At 38.6% G+C, this 17426-nt stretch overlaps 1 protein-coding gene across 1 annotated transcript in view; it reads left to right on the top strand.

Moving 5' to 3' along the window:
* Positions 1–17426, top strand: part of scara5 (scavenger receptor class A, member 5 (putative)) — a 111420-nt gene that overhangs the window by 33914 nt on the left and 60080 nt on the right. The window lies entirely within an intron of this gene.

Raw genomic sequence — 17426 nt, 5'->3', positions numbered from 1 at the left:
AGGTACTCCCTTTGTACGCGCACTCACAGACACACATCCATTAAGTCATTTGGCCTTTCACAGCAAGAGCTTCACTTTGATGTTTGCCACATCAGACAGGGCCCACGCTTAGAAATCAAACAAACTCCACCGCTGTCACTTCATTTGGACATTCCTGCAGCTGAGTTACAGCTGGCTGATTTCCACACAAAATCTCCCCCAGAGAGACACTTCAACACAACTGCAGAGACCAGAGACATTGTTGGTGCATATCAAAATAAATAACAGAAATCCCACAAAATTAGACATTCACTGGTTGCATCTCCCACTTTTAAGCTCTTGTTTAAAGATTTGTCAGATTTAATAAACAAAGTTAAAAGGCATGTGTTAAGCATATATATTTTTATTGCATCTATTGTAAACCCGTGATTTTACAATACGGTTTACTTATCAGCAGTATGGCTGAACTGGGTCCTACCTATAAAAGCTGCAGGCATGAAAGGATCTATGGATCTAATATCATGACTTTGCACCTAATTATATAATTTCAACCATAATATTTACATTTGTAACTTTATGTAATTCAAAATTAAACGTGACACTTTAACGTTAATTGAAAATTAGATGACAAGAAATCACTGACAGCCTGTATGACATAAGTGGTTTTCTAAAATAAGCAAAACAGTTCCCATAAAACTTGCTTTCTTTGTCTGCCATGTTTAATTCCTCTGCTGTTTCTGTCGAAGAAGATTACTTTGTTGATAGTTATTTTCTTTTTCATCAGTCTATGGTACCAGTAAGCCAAACTTTTAAAGCTTTATTTCCATTTGCTCTCATAGACCAGTGTCCCTTGCAGCAGGTTTTCCACCAAACCGATCTTAGCAATTACACAGTGTTGAAATAATCAATAAATAAATGAGAGCAAAAGCTGTTTGTGTACCTTTAAAAGAAAAACAAGGACAATAACAAAAACTTGCAGTTATGTTAACTCTGTGGTCTGTTTTGGTTTTGTTTTTTGACCAATGGTCAGAAAATCAGTTGCTCTTTGTTTTCTCCTTTAAGGAGCTTTTGAGCTAAAGAATTGTCTGCTGCTGAAAACAAGGTTAGTAATATACCATAAAGTGCGTTTGTGCATTTCTGGTCCTAAAACCAAAACAATGACCAAAGAGATGTTAAGCATGGCCTCATTTCTGCAGTTAATATATTCATTTGATTTACGATAACATGGCTTTAAACTCTGTTTAAAGTCGGATATGCTGTATGCTGAAAAAGAACAACATAGTGCCCAGTAAACAATCAAAGGCCATTTCTTCCCTGCAGCTGAACTCTTTGGACCTGTTAGTGTTGTGTCTGGTGTGGGATGTGGTTTGTGTACTGTGGTGTCCAGTATGCGGTGGAATTATTTATTCGTGGCGACCGACCGTGGCTGACTGAAAATCTGATTCAGATTCAACCCCGTGATAAAGGTTTGAGCAAGAAACATAAACACAGTGAAACATGATGAATTTACTGTGACGTTCCCACATATTTTATATTTTAATGTGTCATTCCAACTTTTCAGTGTAATGTTTGGCTCTGTTGTATTTCTCCTCATTGGAACTCAAGCTGCTTTTACCTACATTTTTATTCAAATTAAAATGTCTTAATGCTTTTCTTTTACTTTTTGTTTGTTTCATCTGCACCATTTCCAGCAGCAGTAATTTTCTGTGTTTATTGTAGCTGATGTATTGATGAACATTTGAGGCTGAACTCATTTTAACTTCTTTAATAATTATTTACATAGTAAGAAATTGCCATTACAAGTACCCAGTGCCTAAAAAAACACCTTCAGTGTTTTGTTAAATCACCAGTCCAAACCTCAAAATTATGAACCATAAATGAAAACTTCATTTAAAAAAAATAAAAGCAGCAAATCTTCACATTGAGAAACATGAATAATGAAATCTGGGACATTTTGCTGTATAATAAATTCTGTGAATAAATAAATCAATGTAGCAATGTTTCACTTCTATAGACATTTGGTTTATTTGTAAACTGATGTATTTTGTATGCTGTGACAGATGAACCCTAATATCTCCTTCTGGGAATGATGGAAGGAGGAAAGGACAAAAAGCATTGTTCCAGAGTGTTTTTGTCCCGTCTTCCACCCCTAACCGGTCACGACAGATCGCTGCCCCTCCCACAGCCTAGTTCTGGCTGAGTCTCTCCTTCCCAGTGTTGCCAAATGCTTACTCAAAGGGGTCAGTTGATAGTTGGGGTTTTGTCTGTATTATTTTAAGGTATTGTCCCGAATTCAAAAATGTGGCACAAAAACAAACCAATGGAGGCCCAGTAGAGTGCAATCAGTTGAAGAGTTTATTAAGAACACACGCGTGGGAAGAAGCACACAGCATCACATCAGCGGACTTCTTCGCCCAAAATACACAGACAATGGCTTTTTATAATGTCAGGGTTAACGCCCCTTCACGCGTTATAAGAACATTATTTGCATCTTGAGAACATTATTTGCATCGTTTACAGACAATGATCAATTTTTAGAGCTAAAGGCAGATGCAGAAGTTCCTCTTTCTAGCATCTTTTCCAAATATGGCGATGACTTCAGGCCCTGAAGGCCCCCGTGGACTTGTCCTCCTCTCTGACACATCTTCTGTCACCTGTTACTAAGCAAACTCTAATGCAACAGGTTGCTGAATACATTCAGGCCTTTGCTCAGGCCTGTTTCTAGATTGTATGTATTATATGTGTTTTGTAGGCGTGTATGCAGTTTTAACCTTCTGTAGCTCCAAGTCACTTACACAATAGATCGTCCGGACATCGCGCCGAACGATATGACCTTTCCTTAATTGACTGAACTTCAACTCTTTAATAAGCACAAAATGCAATGTGTGTGTACAATTATTATGGCTGCACCTGTAATAAAAGGTTAATGTGAGGCCGGCAGGTTTTAATGAACATCTTAATGCAGTATCAATGCTATAGATTATATTATTAATGATGCAGGATATAGTGTAGCAATAAAATAATTTCCTTAATCCCACAGTATTTACCTTACAATATAAATCTCCTTGAGGTGGCCACTGTAGTAATATAAATGATTGAATTCTCAACTGTGATGCTAAGGTATAAAATTTATATGAAGTAATCTACTAGATGTATATGTAGGTTTGAGTTTCTTTACAGATTCTGTTCATCATTTTTATGGACAGAACTTTTAGGAACAGCTAAGGGGCGGGGGGGGGGGGGGGGGGGGGGGGGGTTCTGTTGGCGACTTCCAGCTTGGCCTTGAGCAGTTTGCAGGAGAGTGACATAGCTAAGAAATCAATTAGCACTTACAAATTTGTGGCTTTGGTTCTCTTAACTATATGAAGTTCAAGTATCTCAGGTCATGAGTGAAGCAGGAGACTGGCAGATGAATACAGTTTTGCAGATTTTGTGGTCTTTTGTGGTGAAGAGAGCTGAGCGTGAAATTGACTTTATTTTTTGATCAATCTATGCTACCTTGATCTATGGCAATTATCTATGAATAGTGACTATAAGAATGAAACTTAAGAAACAAAAAAGCTTCCTCCAAAGGGTGACTTTGACCACCTTCAAAGACAGGTTGAGGATCTCAGGCATTTGGGAGAGTCTGACTAAAACCTCTACTTTTTAAAATAAAAAAGAGCCAACTGAGCTTTTTTGGGAAACTTAACATGATGCCTCCTGGATGTCTCCTCGGTGAGATCTTTTGGGTATATAAGAAACTTCCAGGCAGACCTAAAACACACTGGAGAGATTATGTCTCTTAATCAGAGAGATGGCTGGGTAGAAAGAAGGCTTGAGATTTGCTACGCCCATGAACCAAACTCATGTATACTGTTAAAAAGGAATGGGTGGAGTTTCCTTCTGTCACTACTGCAGCACCAAACTACACACAGATATAGTTAGACCTACACTATTTGGACAAAAGTATTGACCACACCTTTTTGAAGCCAGGTGTTTTAAGTTTCATAGTAACAGAGTGTTTAAAATCTAGCCATGCAGTATGCCTTTAAAAACATTTTTAAAAGAGTGGGTGGTTCTAAAGACCTCACTGAGTTTGAGCACAGTAAACGAGTCAGTTTGTGAAAAAGAAATGCCTGGAAAGAATTTCTTGAAGGGGTTTCTGGTTTAGCTGGGCTGTGAATTTAACAATTACGTTTTTGGTCATGCATCAAGAATTTATACAAAACTATGTCACAAATTCAGGATAGTGATAACATTTTATATCCAAAGAGTCAAAGATCAACTGTTTTTACTCAAATTTGCCAGTAGATGTTATATGTAGTGATAGTAATTTTAGTTTCCTTGTTTCTTTCTGTTTATTTTATTCTGATTCTCTGCAATTGTTTAAAAAAAAAAGAGCTGTCTATTTTAATCTTTATCACACTCCAGTTTCATCAAAGCAGTAACTAAGCTTTACTCCGGATATTAATCCAACCTTTTGTTTTTCTTCCTCTTCAAATAAAGTAATGTCTGTCTTTTTGATGTGAGCTTAAAGAAGGCAGGTTGTTCACTATCGGATTTTAAGGTCCTGTAATTTCATTCTCATTCACTGCTGGAAGGCTTTCAGGTCTGCAGGTCAGTAAAAGACTCTTTCTTCTTTATTTCCTTCCCTCTTTCCTGCGTTGGCATCCCTTCAAAGTCAAGAAGGATGTTGGTCAGTTCTTGTCTGACTACTGGCCGGTCTTTTTTAGTTTTTAACACATGTGAAAAACAGTGTTATACAATAACGTCTGAGTTTGTGTTTTAGACACACTGAAAATCGCCTATTTTTAGGTGAGAAACAGCTGTTTTAATGGTTCTCCAGTTTGCTATTTTTCATCTGTCTCACAGGTCAGATCACTTTCATTGCTGGTTGGTCAATTATGAAATCTGCACCAAATTCAATTTCTGTTTTAGAGCTACATTATATGGTCTTCTACTGAAAAATTGTGTCAATATTTGATTAATCTTTTTTAAAGAAAATTTGCATCTCTGCCAGTTTAAATGTCTCAATAGCTAAACTGTTTTCTCAGTTCTGTTTTGATTTTTTGAATGAATAAACCAGTTCCAGCCTCAACCTGCTGGGACTGGTTGTTCTGGCCTTTAGATGTTGCAGTATTTGGGTTGGATAACTTGTTAGCCCGGATATGATTCAAACACAGTGCTCTGGTTAATGTCAAGACAACACCTTCTCCACATCGGTGACTGATCAGATGTCTTTCCTTAAAATGAAAGTCTGTATGGAGATGGAAAGGTCACTATCACAGAAGGAGCAGACAAGTGGAGGCTCAGAAGTTTTTGTCACAACTCTATCTGCCATGTCTGACTCCTTCATGGAGGTCCACTGATGAAAACCTTGTGAGCTTCAAACTTTTGCTTTGAGGGGTTATACCATAAATTGCAGTGTAGGAGTTTATTTATAGTGAAGCATAGGTCTGCATAATGAATAGGTGGACGGGTATCATCATAGAGATTATATTTACATTCCTACTTTTATTCTGTGGGCAACAAAAATCATACTTGTGATGAGAAGTTTGAACAGAAAACTCAGAACCTGCGTATTCAATGCCACGCACATGATCCCAGACTGACCAATGTAGTGTATACAGAGACCACACTAACTAGGAACAGTAGAAGTTGGTGTGGTCTTTGTATACTTAGCTTCATATGCACTGCAACTACAACTATCTTTGTATATCAAACAGCCTCCAGAAAGCAACTCAAACTGATTCTGGGGCTATAAAATAATTGACATGACATATTGCAGCTGCAAAGAAAGATAAACAGTACAGAAAGAACAATGAACTCTGCTATAAGAAAAATATTATTATTGCTCATCAGACAACTTAATTTACCTTGTTTACTCGTGTGTGTGTGTGTGTGTGTGTGTGTGTGCGCGTGTGTGTGCGCGTGTGAGTTTGTGTGTTTGCATGTCTGTGTGCTGGCATTCATTACCAAACTGCATCCAAACATTTGAGTATGTTTATTTTTATGGATGGTTGTTGCTGGACTTTCCAAGCCAGAAAGAAGCTGGAATATAGGATCAAGGGCAAAATAGTACACAATGTTTACGCACTGGCTACTTCATTAGATATACCTGTTCAACTGCTCATTAATGTAAATATATAAATCAGCCAATCAGATAGCAGCAAGTAAATACATTTAGGCATGTATGGTCAAGAATACCTGCCGAAGTTCAAACAGGACCATCAGAATGTGGAAGAAGTGAGAGAAAGTAATAGTTTTACTAGAATATACAGGTCCAATGTAATTTTTTGGAAGCAAAAAAATTGTAAATAACATTTGTAGACAAACCTTTTAGACAATAAAGACACAGTATTTTGAGAATAATGTGGTAAAAACTGGGCGCTGTGTACAACTGAAACAAAAAAGCACTATTTAAACTCAGTTGTTTGACTATTTGGAAATAGGAATCATTGCTAATGTTGTTCTCCAAAGCACCCTGAAATATATCACCATGTTATACAAATTTGTACAAAAAAATGGATAATTGAAGTCATTCACTGAATCTGTTTGTAATGGTCCTTAAAAGAAGCTGCTTTCATTTCTTTCACACACACACAGACACACACACAGTGAGTGAGAGAGACTTCCTGTGTATTAAGCAACTTTATTAAAAAGCCTGTGAGAGAGCTAAACAGGGAGATTAGTAACCATGGGTGCAGGCCAGAAGACAGAGCACTGCAGGACATTTGACTTGTACACAACAGAGCAATGGATGATGAAAGACCTGCAGCTCAGAGGGGCTGTTTAATGAGAAACTGTTTGCCTTTCACATTAATGTGCAAGAACATACAGGAACGGATATAAAATTAAACATGCAGACCTCCTGCAAGTTCATACCGATGTTGCGCAAAACTAATTCAATTACACTAAATTAAATTTAACTGTCAGGAAATTAGATTTTAACTGAAGTGAATAACAAAATATATGATAATCAAAGAAAGGCGCTTATGAAACATGATGTGAACAAAATTATAAGTTTCAAAATATAAACACCAAGTATGGTGACATGACAGAAAAAGACAGCAGCAGAAAAACTTGTTTGACACAAACGTGAAATGGGGACTGTTAGCCTTCAGAGTAAAAGTTACAAAAGGATGGCTTGCTGTGATAACACAAAACTTTTACTTCGAAGGTGAACAGTCTCCGTTTCCAGTTTGGGTTGTACTTTTCCTAGTTTCACTAACTGGTGAACACTATAAACAACTTCTTTCGCCATGTAGCAACTGCCAACAATCACTCACCAGTCAGTGAGGAAATACACATTTTTCTCTAGTGACTGAAAGTTGTTGATGGGCCGCTGATTTGTCTCTAAGCCTATGTGATGAGGCCTAAAATAGACCAAAAATAGACCACCAAATTAGGAGGGCATGTAGTTACGTTAAGACAGTGATGCACGCCAACTTTAATTGCCTGCTGGAAGTAGCTTGGAGGCTTCAATTCATTCACTGGCTCTGTTGTCAGTGGCGCACACCCATATAAAAGAAAAACACACCAAAAAAGCAGAAATTAACAGTGCAAATGCTTTATTAGATCCAAAGTAACTTTTGGTTCTTTTGTAGCAACACATTTTGTGGATGTAGTTTGACACCAGAAATACTGAAGCATGTTTCACAAGATACAACTTCTGTAATTTTAGCACATTCCACACAGAAAACCCTGAACTGTAACTTCAAAGATGGCTTTGCAGGTCTGTCTCAACATCCCAGAATATCTTCACTATCCAAATAATGCCTTCCCAGTTTGAAACCTCACTGTTCAGTTTAGATTTCAAAGTGGAATTGGAAATGATCAGAGATCAAAATACCTTTCGAGGCCAAAGGACAGACCTATAAGCAATCAGAGCATTGAAACACTGATGAGGACTGAGAGATGGAAACTGTAAATGGAATACAGAGATGTCAGCCATCAAATCAAATACAAACCATATCAGATAAACAGTTGTGATTGGCTCGGCAAAAACGAGGCCAGGTCGAACTATGTTTCAACAGGAGAAGAGCCAGATGAATTCTGCCAGAGCAAAGGAAACATGAGCTCTCAGATTTGCCTGATTCTCAGGCTACCAAGGTCAAAAACTCAGATCGATCACTTCACAGGACATTGCACTGACTTAAATTAATTTCCTGCAGACTTATCTTGACCGTAATCACCACTGGCCAAAACCTAACTATTACGTTGATGTTGGATTTTCTATATATGTTATAAAAGTATGCATACACACACAGAGGGTGCAGATAAAGAGATAAATGAAGGCAACATGTTGGCTTTGGCTTTGCTCACACAGGAGTGCAACTCTGATAGACCTCACTCTGTCTCCCCTCGCTGTCAAACAATGTCAAACGATTTTCTTTGTGTGTGTGTGTGTGTGTGTGTGTGTGTGTGTGTGTGTGTGTGTGTGTGTGTGTGTGTGTGTGTGTGTACATAGGGAAATACTTTAGGTTTTTCACATACATGTACAAACATTTAGAACTTACCACTAGGTCTCCAAGGTATCTACGTGTAATATGACACATAAGTTACAGGCAATAACAAAGTTGCCAGATATTCCCAAAATCAACACAGCCTCTTATTTCTAAAAGTACAATACTTTTTTTATAGGACAAACACAACATCTTACACCCATCATCGTCCATACCATCACTGTAAGTGGTACGCAGCAAATGTTGTGATGCAGTATTGTCTTCGCCTTTAAGTTCCTAGTCCTCTCTGATCACCCTGCTTTTGTATTTATAGATATAACTAAAATGAGAGTGCTACTGTAGACTTGCATGAATCATAACTGTATTGCACACAATCTTTCCACTTCAAGTGATTTTTTTTTTTTATTTTCACTTCCATTTTTGACCAATTTGTTAAAATCTGAACGCCCCTAAATCTGTTTGGTTTTGATATTTTAGAGCCCATAAACGCTCAGTATAGTCTTATATCTTATCTTATGCCTATTTTCAAATCATCTGTTGCACCTATAAGCACATTAAATGGGATGTCATAGTGCACCTGTACATCACTGGATCAGGGCTAATAACATTTTTAGGGATTTTGAAACCTAGTTTATGGTTACCACATTGATTGTGTTGTGCACCAATGTTACCAAAATCCTGTCATCACTTATACTGGTGCTTGAGGTGTCCCGAACTCAAAGCCTCTGGTATAGTAAATTTATGTACAAGGCCTCTTTTAGCTATGGACCTGGATGCACCAGGTCATGGCATTAATAAGGCAGTTCTATAATTCCCAGTTTGTGACATTTTAATCCAGACCATGATCTTTTCCTAAAGTAAAAAGCCAGGAGGGGAATGTGTACACTGTACTAAATTCACATATGTATAACCCGTGACATAAAGAGAAAGAGTTTAAAACCAATTCACCTGCACAGCCTTACTCTACTGGTAACAGTTACATCTGTAACCTCACGCTGGTTGTTTCTTTTTAACGAACCATCTAAACAGGTTTTGCTCAGAACAGGGTGGTTTGCTTGGTAAATGTTCTTCCCGACCTCGCTGAATGCAGATGATACCTCAGATCATCTGCACATTCGTATATACTGACAAAGTGGGACTCTTTCACATTACACAGAGAAGCCCAGCTGTTGAGCTGGCCTGTGCTCCCAGCATTTGATACATGAATGGATCAAGTGTCTGCCTCCTCTGTGTCTCGACAGAAGAACTCAAAGACCATGAAGCTGTGAATATGGGGCTAATCTGTTTTGAATATTTCTGCCATGCCACTGTGTGTGTGTATGTGTGTTTGTGTGTGCTTGTGTGAAATACACAGCAAAGCATAGAAGGGGGTTGGAAAAGAGACAAGATGACTTTCCCATCCTACAGAGCTGAGCTTTAAGAGCTTTGAAATGGATTTGTCAGGCATATGTCTCAACTTTCAAGCCATTTCTCATCAGCTTTGCCTGAAGTCACAAATGCACACCTTAAAAACTGAGAGGACCTTAATGATTGGGGTTAATGACTGAAAGAGATGTACAAATACAAGTCTTGAAACACCCTCCATTTCTTTCTATTTTACTTCCAAGGAGCCAGACTTTATTGTAATTTTTCAAGCGGTATTGAGCAATAGTTCTCCAGGTTTTCTTAATGTCTTTCTTTTTTTCTTGTTTTTTTTGGACATTTACTGCTTAATTTTGAGATAATTTGTTTTCTGAAGTCAAACAAAGAAAAGTCTTTGAGTGAATAAAGCAAAAAAAATAAGCAGAAGAACTTTGGCACTTTGTTTCTAGCACCCTGTAACAAAAACCCCTCATTTGTATCTATGAAAAATATCAATGATAACATAGTTTGACAGATAGAAAATTGTACTTTTAGACCAACAAGTTCATTCCTAAAGAGCTATTAGCTGAGAACTTGGTATATCTCAGCATGGTGTGCAGTGTGTTCCAACAAAATTGAGAAAACTGTACAAGGGGAGGATAAAAAGGAAATATCAATCCTAGAAAACTGAGCAATATTTAAAAGTCACATGCTTAATAAGGGTAGACAGAAAACACCTGACAAAGGACCTGAGACATGCATCTGGACCTTTAGCTAATCCATTTACTGCTCACTGAAGCCTCATCAGCGATGGTCTCAGTGGAAGGATGGCTCTCTAAAAGCCATTCTTCATGAAGGGAAATGGGGAGAAAGCGCTGAGGTATACTAAATTACAAACTGGACTGAAAATCCATGACAACAGGTCTGAGGGACCAGTGAATCCAAATATCCGCAGCCATGTGTGAATCACTGTGAAAACTCTGTTTGGGTCTGCATCTCAACCAGTGGTGTTGATGAAATCTTCATGCCATATTTTTCATAGCTCATTAATGGAAGGATCCATTTCCTCAACACAGGGCCACAGGTCAGACGGATACCCATCCAACTGCCATAAAACACTGTGGCATTATCTGGACAGGTCACCAGTCTTGTATAGGGTCAGCACACAGAGACAGACACCCATTTGTGCTCACATCACAGACCACAGACCAAACCACCAGTTAACCTAACATGCATGTCTTTGGATCGTATGAGCTCTGTAGAGAGAACCCACATACGCACAGGGAGAACATGCAAGCTCAAACCCTGGACCTTCTTTGTGTGACATCATAATGCCTGAAACCATAAGACAACATCCAAGGTCCTGCAAAACATGTGTTGGCAGATCATGTTTAATTGCAATAATAATATTTATTTATAGAGTACTTTCTAAATTCGCATGTACACAAGCAGCATAGAATGAAGTAAACAGTGACTGACAGACTGTAGCGCCTCATTCTCTGAAAGCTCCCCAGTGGAGCAGAAACATTTGGTCTCAACATGCAACTGTTGCTATGTCAGAAGAAATATTTATGCACCCTACATTTAGTTAGCTGACAGCTAATGAAAACTATGTACAAGCTACCAAGGCCCTTGTCAATATGTTAAGTTTATGCCACATCCTTCTATAGGCTTCATACTGTTGAAATGATTTTGCATCATTTATAGAAACACAGCAGCCTGAAACTGGCATTTATATATTTGTTTCATCAGTGTCAACGTACTTGTTGCAGATGTAGTTATAATGGGTTTCGCCCTTCTTCTTTCACCCACACATCTTTTTTTTCTTTTGACTATATTCAAGTTTCTGTCTGTCCATTTAAATGCTCAGTTTTTCAGTTAGAAGTATGTAAAAACCTCCAGTTATCCTGTTGTCGTTAATCCCGCTTTACTACAGCTTTTAAGCAATTTTAAGTTGTTTTACCAGTAGATGGAATTGGCAAGGAGACACCTTCTTGCAAACCAAAGTCAGTGGAGAACCATAAATTGTTTCCTCCTTCCTTTTCCCTCTGGTCCTTTAAGCAAATATGACAAATAAAGCCAAACACAGTTTAAAGTAACATAACAAGAAATAAAAGTAAGTCAAAAATCCAGTAAAGTGATGCAAGGTTCTCAGATAGCTTGTAAAGAAAAGGTTTAAAAACACCAGTGACTCTGTTGACCTGACCTATTAACACGGGTTATTTCCCAGCTTCCCAGCTGTGACCGGAGAAGCTGTGTTACCTCAAGCTTTTAGCTTCACCTCAAGAGTAGATAACATATAAATATCAGGCTTTGTACAGACTTGTATAAGATTAAGATGTGTATATAACATTAAGAGAGAAACTCTTCACAGTCTGAAACTGTTTTTTAGTTTAGGCAGGTGAAGAAGAGTGAAGATGACCGATGACTAAAATAGTCTTTGAAAGATAATAATGATTACATTTTCAAAATAGTTTTAAGACGATACAAACAGTAACTTTGTAGTGTATACACCAACATTTTTTTCTTCTAACATTCTCAGTGTTTTCAAATGGGGAACTGTAACAGGCTGACTTCTACATCTGTCATCATTCAAGCGTTTTTCTGATCATGAGAACCAAACTGTGTAACTTCAATTCAATTCAATTCAATTTTATTTATATAGCGCCAAATCACAACAAAAGTCGCCTCAAGGCGCTTCATAGATACAGAGAAAAACCCAACAATCATATGACCCCCTATGAGCAAGCACTTTGGCGACAGTGGGAAGGAAAAACTCCCTTTTAACAGGAAGAAACCTCCGGCAGAACCAGGCTCAGGGAGGGGCGGCCATCTGCTGCGACCGGTTGGGGTGAGAGAAGGAAGACAGGATAAAAGACATGCTGTGGAAGAGAGACAGAGGTTAATAACAGATATGATTCAATGCAGAGAGGTCTATTAATACATAGTGAGTGAGAAAGGTGACTGGAAAGGAAAAACTCAATGCATCTTGGGAATCCCCCGGCAGCCTACGTCTATTGCAGCATAACTAAGGGAGGATTCAGGGTCACCTGGTCCAGCCCTAACTATATGCTTTAGCAAAAAGGAAAGTTTTAAGCCTAATCTTAAAAGTAGAGATAGTTTCTGTCTCCCGAATCCAAACTGGAAGCTGGTTCCACAGAAGAGGGGCCTGAAAACTGAAGGCTCTGCCTCCCATTCTACTTTTAAATACTCTAGGAACAACAAGTAGGCCTGCAGAGCGAGAGCGAAGTGCTCTAATAGGGTGATATGGTACTACAAGGTCATTAAGATAAGATGGGGCCTGATTATTTAAGACCTTGTATGTGAGGAGCAGGATTTTGAATTCAATTCTGGATTTAACAGGAAGCCAATGAAGGGAAGCCAAAACAGGAGAAATATGCTCTCTCCTTCTAGTCCCTGTCAGTACTCTTGCTGCAGCATTTTGGATTAGCTGAAGGCTTTTCAGTGAGTTTTTTGGACATCCTAATAATAATGAATTACAGTAGTCCAGCCTGGAAGTAATAAATGCATGAACTAGTTTTTCAGCGTCACTCTGAGACAGGATATTTCTAATTTTAGAGATGTTGTGCAAATGGAAGAAAGCAGTCTTACATATTTGTTTAATATGTGCGTTGAAGGACATGTCCTGGTCAAAAATGACTCCAAGGTTCCTCACAGCGTTACTGGAGGCCAAGGTAATGCCATCCAGAGTATGAATCTGGTTAGATACCATATTTCTAAGATTTTCAGGGCCGAGTACAATAACCTCAGTTTTATCTGAATTAAGAAGCAGAAAGTTAGCGGCCATCCAGGTCTTTATGTCTTTAAGACATTCCTGCAGTTTAACTAATTGGTGTGTGTTATCTGGCTTCATGGACAGATAGAGCTGGGTGTCATCTGCATAGCAGTGAAAATGTATGCTATGTCTTCTAATGATGCTGCCTAAGGGAAGCATGTATAATGTAAACAGAATTGGTCCTAGCACTGAACCCTGTGGAACTCCATAATTAACCTCAGTGTGTGAAGAGGACTCTCCATTTACATGCACAAATTGGAGTCTATTAGATAGATATGATACAAACCACTGCAGTGCAGTACCTGTAATACCTACAGCATGTTCTAATCGCTCTAATAGGATATTATGGTCGACAGTATCGAACGCTGCACTGAGGTCTAGCAGGACAAGCACAGAGATGAGTCCACTGTCAGAGGCCATAAGAAGATCATTTGTAACCTTCACTAAAGCTGTTTCTGTGCTGTGATGAGCTCTGAAACCTGACTGAAACTCTTCAAATAAACCATTCCTCTGCAGATGATCTGTTAGCTGTTTGACAACTACTCTTTCAAGGATTTTTGATATGAAAGGAAGGTTGGAGATTGGCCTATAATTAGCTAAGACTGCTGGGTCTAGAGATGGCTTTTTGAGTAAAGGTTTAACCACAGCCAGCTTGAAGGCCTGTGGTACATAGCCGACCATTAGAGATAGGTTGATCATATTTAAGATCGAAGAATTAATCAATGGCAGGACTTCTTTGAGCAGTTTTGTAGGAATGGGGTCTAAAAGACACGTTGATGGTTTGGAGGAAGTAATTATTGAAGTTAACTCAGAAAGATCAATTGGAGAAAAAGAGTCTAACTTAACATCAATGGTACTAAGAGTAGCTGTAGATAATATTACATCTGTGGGATGATTACTGGTAATTTTTTCTCTAATGATAAAAATTTTATTTGTGAAGAAGTTCATGAAGTCATTACTAGTTAACGTTAAAGGGATGGTTGGCTCAACAGAGCTCTGACTCTTTGTCAGCCTGGCTACAGTGCTGAAGAGAAACCTGGGGTTGTTCTTATTTTCTTCAATCAGTGATGAATAGTAAGATGTTCTGGCTTTGCGGAGGGCTTTCTTATAAAGCAGCAAACTATTTCTCCAGGCTAAATGATGATCCTCTAAATTTGTGACACGCCATTTCCTCTCCAGATTACGAGTCATCTGCTTTAGGGTACGTGTTTGAGAATTATACCACGGAGTCAGGTACTTCTGATTAGAGACCTTAGTTTTCACTGGAGCTACAGTATCCAGAGTCGTACGTAGTGAGGAGGTGAAATTATTAACAAGATAATCAACCTCTGTTGGGGTAGCGTTCAGATAGCTGCTCTGCTCTGTGTTGGTACAGGGCATTGAAGATGATAACAGTGGGTGGATTATATTCTTAAACTTAGTTACAGCGCTTTCAGAAAGACATCTACTTTGATAAAATCTACTCTCCACCGCTGTGTAATCAATTATTGTAAATGTAAATGTTATCAGGAAATGATCAGACAGGAGAGGGTTTTCAGGAAACACTGTTAAATGTTCAGTTTCTATGCCATATGTTAAAACAAGATCTAGAGTGTGATTAAAGTGGTGGGTGGGTTCTTTTACATTTTGAGAGAAGCCAATTGAGTCTAATAACAGACTAAATGCCATGTTGAGGCTGTCATTTTTAGCATCTACATGGATGTTAAAATCACCCACAATAATTATTTTATTTGAGCTCAGAACTAAATTAGATATAAAGTCTGAGAAATCAGACAGAAACTCTGTGTAAGGCCCAGGTGGACGATAGATGATAACAAGTAAGACTGGTTTCTTAGTTTCACAGCTGGGGTGGACAATGTTAAGCATCAGGCTTTCAAATGAATTAAAAGTCTGTCTTGGTCTTTCATTAATTAATAGGCTGGTGTGAAAAATTGCTGCCACACCGCCCCCTCGGCCTGTGCTTCGAGGTTTCTGGTAGTTAGAATGACTCGGGGGTGTTGATTCATTTAAACTAACATAATCATCCTGCTGCAACCAGGTTTCTGTAAGGCAGAGTAAATCAATTTGTTGATCAATTATTAAGTCATGTACTAACAGAGACTTGGAGGAGAGAGACCTAATATTTAATAATCCACATTTCACTGTTTTACTCTTTGGTTCAGATGTGGATACTGTATTGTTCTTTCTTTTTGATTGTTTATGTTTAAGTTGTTTGTTGCTGGTTTTTAGTTTGTTTTTTGTCTTTTTGGAAGCTGACACAGTCTCTATGGAGATGGGTTTTTGGGGGGGTAGCAGGAGGAGAGAAGCTGCAGAGAGGCGTGTAAGACTGCAACTCTGCTTCCTGGTCCCAACTCTGGACAGTCATATTTTGGGGGGTTTAATAAATTTGTCCATATTTCTAGAAATGAGAGCTGCTCCATCCAAAGTGGGATGGATGCCGTCTCTCCTAACAAGACCAGGTTTCCTCCAGAAGGTTTGCCAATTATCTATGAAGCCCACATCGTTTCTGGGACACCACTCAGACAGCCAGCAATTTAACTTGAGCTTTGCATTTCTACTCATGGTACCTGTCCCAAACAATACAGTAAGCACAACTGCAAACAAGATTTGCCTGTGCGATTATCCTTCTCCTTCTTCCTTTGCTCTGTTTTTCATCACTTTTTTTCTTACCTCCTCTTCTTTTTCTTATCCTACAGCTTCTTGTTCATGTTTTCCCTTCTTTGTTTTCATGTAGAAGTACTCCTGATACGCCTGATAGACCATCATTTAGCAATTAAGCACCCTGTGTAGTGGACAGATTGCAGCTTATTTAGTTTTTCAGGTCATTAGGAATAAACCTAACACACATAATGAGATGAAATTCAGATGGTTTGTTTGCAGTGCTGTGGCTTTGCAGCACTTTTCTTTCCCTGAAGTCATGCTGCTGATTCCTGGCCACAATGCAGGAACATGAAGCCACACACGCAGAAACACACTGCTGTCTTAGATTCGTGGTAACGGGAATATTCAGAGTGTGTGATATCGAGCTGTTAGGGGCATTAGCGTGTCGAGGAACATGTGTGAAGGGAATAATCTGCTTCCTCCCATTTCCTCAGTTCGTCCTTTTTCTCCTTTTGAAGGTTTTTCACACACTGCAGAGAAGAGGTTGCCATCGTGGCACAGCGCTGAGGATCTGGTTTCAAAATATCTGCCAGGCTATCGAGCTGTTACTATGCAGCATGCTTTCAACATAACATAAAACCATGGTGGTTTTTCTCATTAGATACGGTACAGAAGAGAGCGAAGGCTAGAGAAGTGACCTTTATGCAACAGGAAAATGCAAGACGAGAAATTTTCCTCTGCGCTTTAACCATCATCAAATGTGATGTTACAGCTAAACAGCCACTACTTAGATTTAACCATGTCTCCAGAATTGGAATTCATTAATAGAAAGGATTCACTTTGGTTTTATGTTTAATGTAGAATGTCAAAAAAAAGTCCTCTCGTCCTCAATTTTGTACTATATAACCCTTGTAGGTGTTGATGTCAGAACACTAGGTAGACGGTTAAGAAGGAGGGAAGTATGTTTGAAATGGAATTTTTATCATAGGAAGTCAATGCATCATACCTGTGAAACAAAACTCCAAGCATTGGATAAATACCGGCATGCATAAGCCAACTTCAGAACTTAAAATGAAGGCAGAATTTCCACAATGTCATGTTATATATGCACTCCAAGTAAAGAAACTCATAAAACTATTTAGGTCTTGACTTAACCAAACAATACATTCAGCATAAATAGACAACCAGAATCACAGCAGGCGCCTGACTCAACATCTGCTCTACATTACAGTGCTGGCGAGCTCCGTGATTGATAGTAAATG

The sequence above is a fragment of the Perissodus microlepis genome, chromosome 15 (assembly GCF_051167445.1).
Source record: "Perissodus microlepis isolate ML-2025 ecotype Zambia chromosome 15, ASM5116744v1, whole genome shotgun sequence".
NCBI lineage: Eukaryota > Metazoa > Chordata > Actinopteri > Cichliformes > Cichlidae > Perissodus > Perissodus microlepis.
The sequence above is the reverse complement of the archived record's forward strand: the minus strand, read 5'-3'. Positions and strand labels throughout refer to the sequence as shown.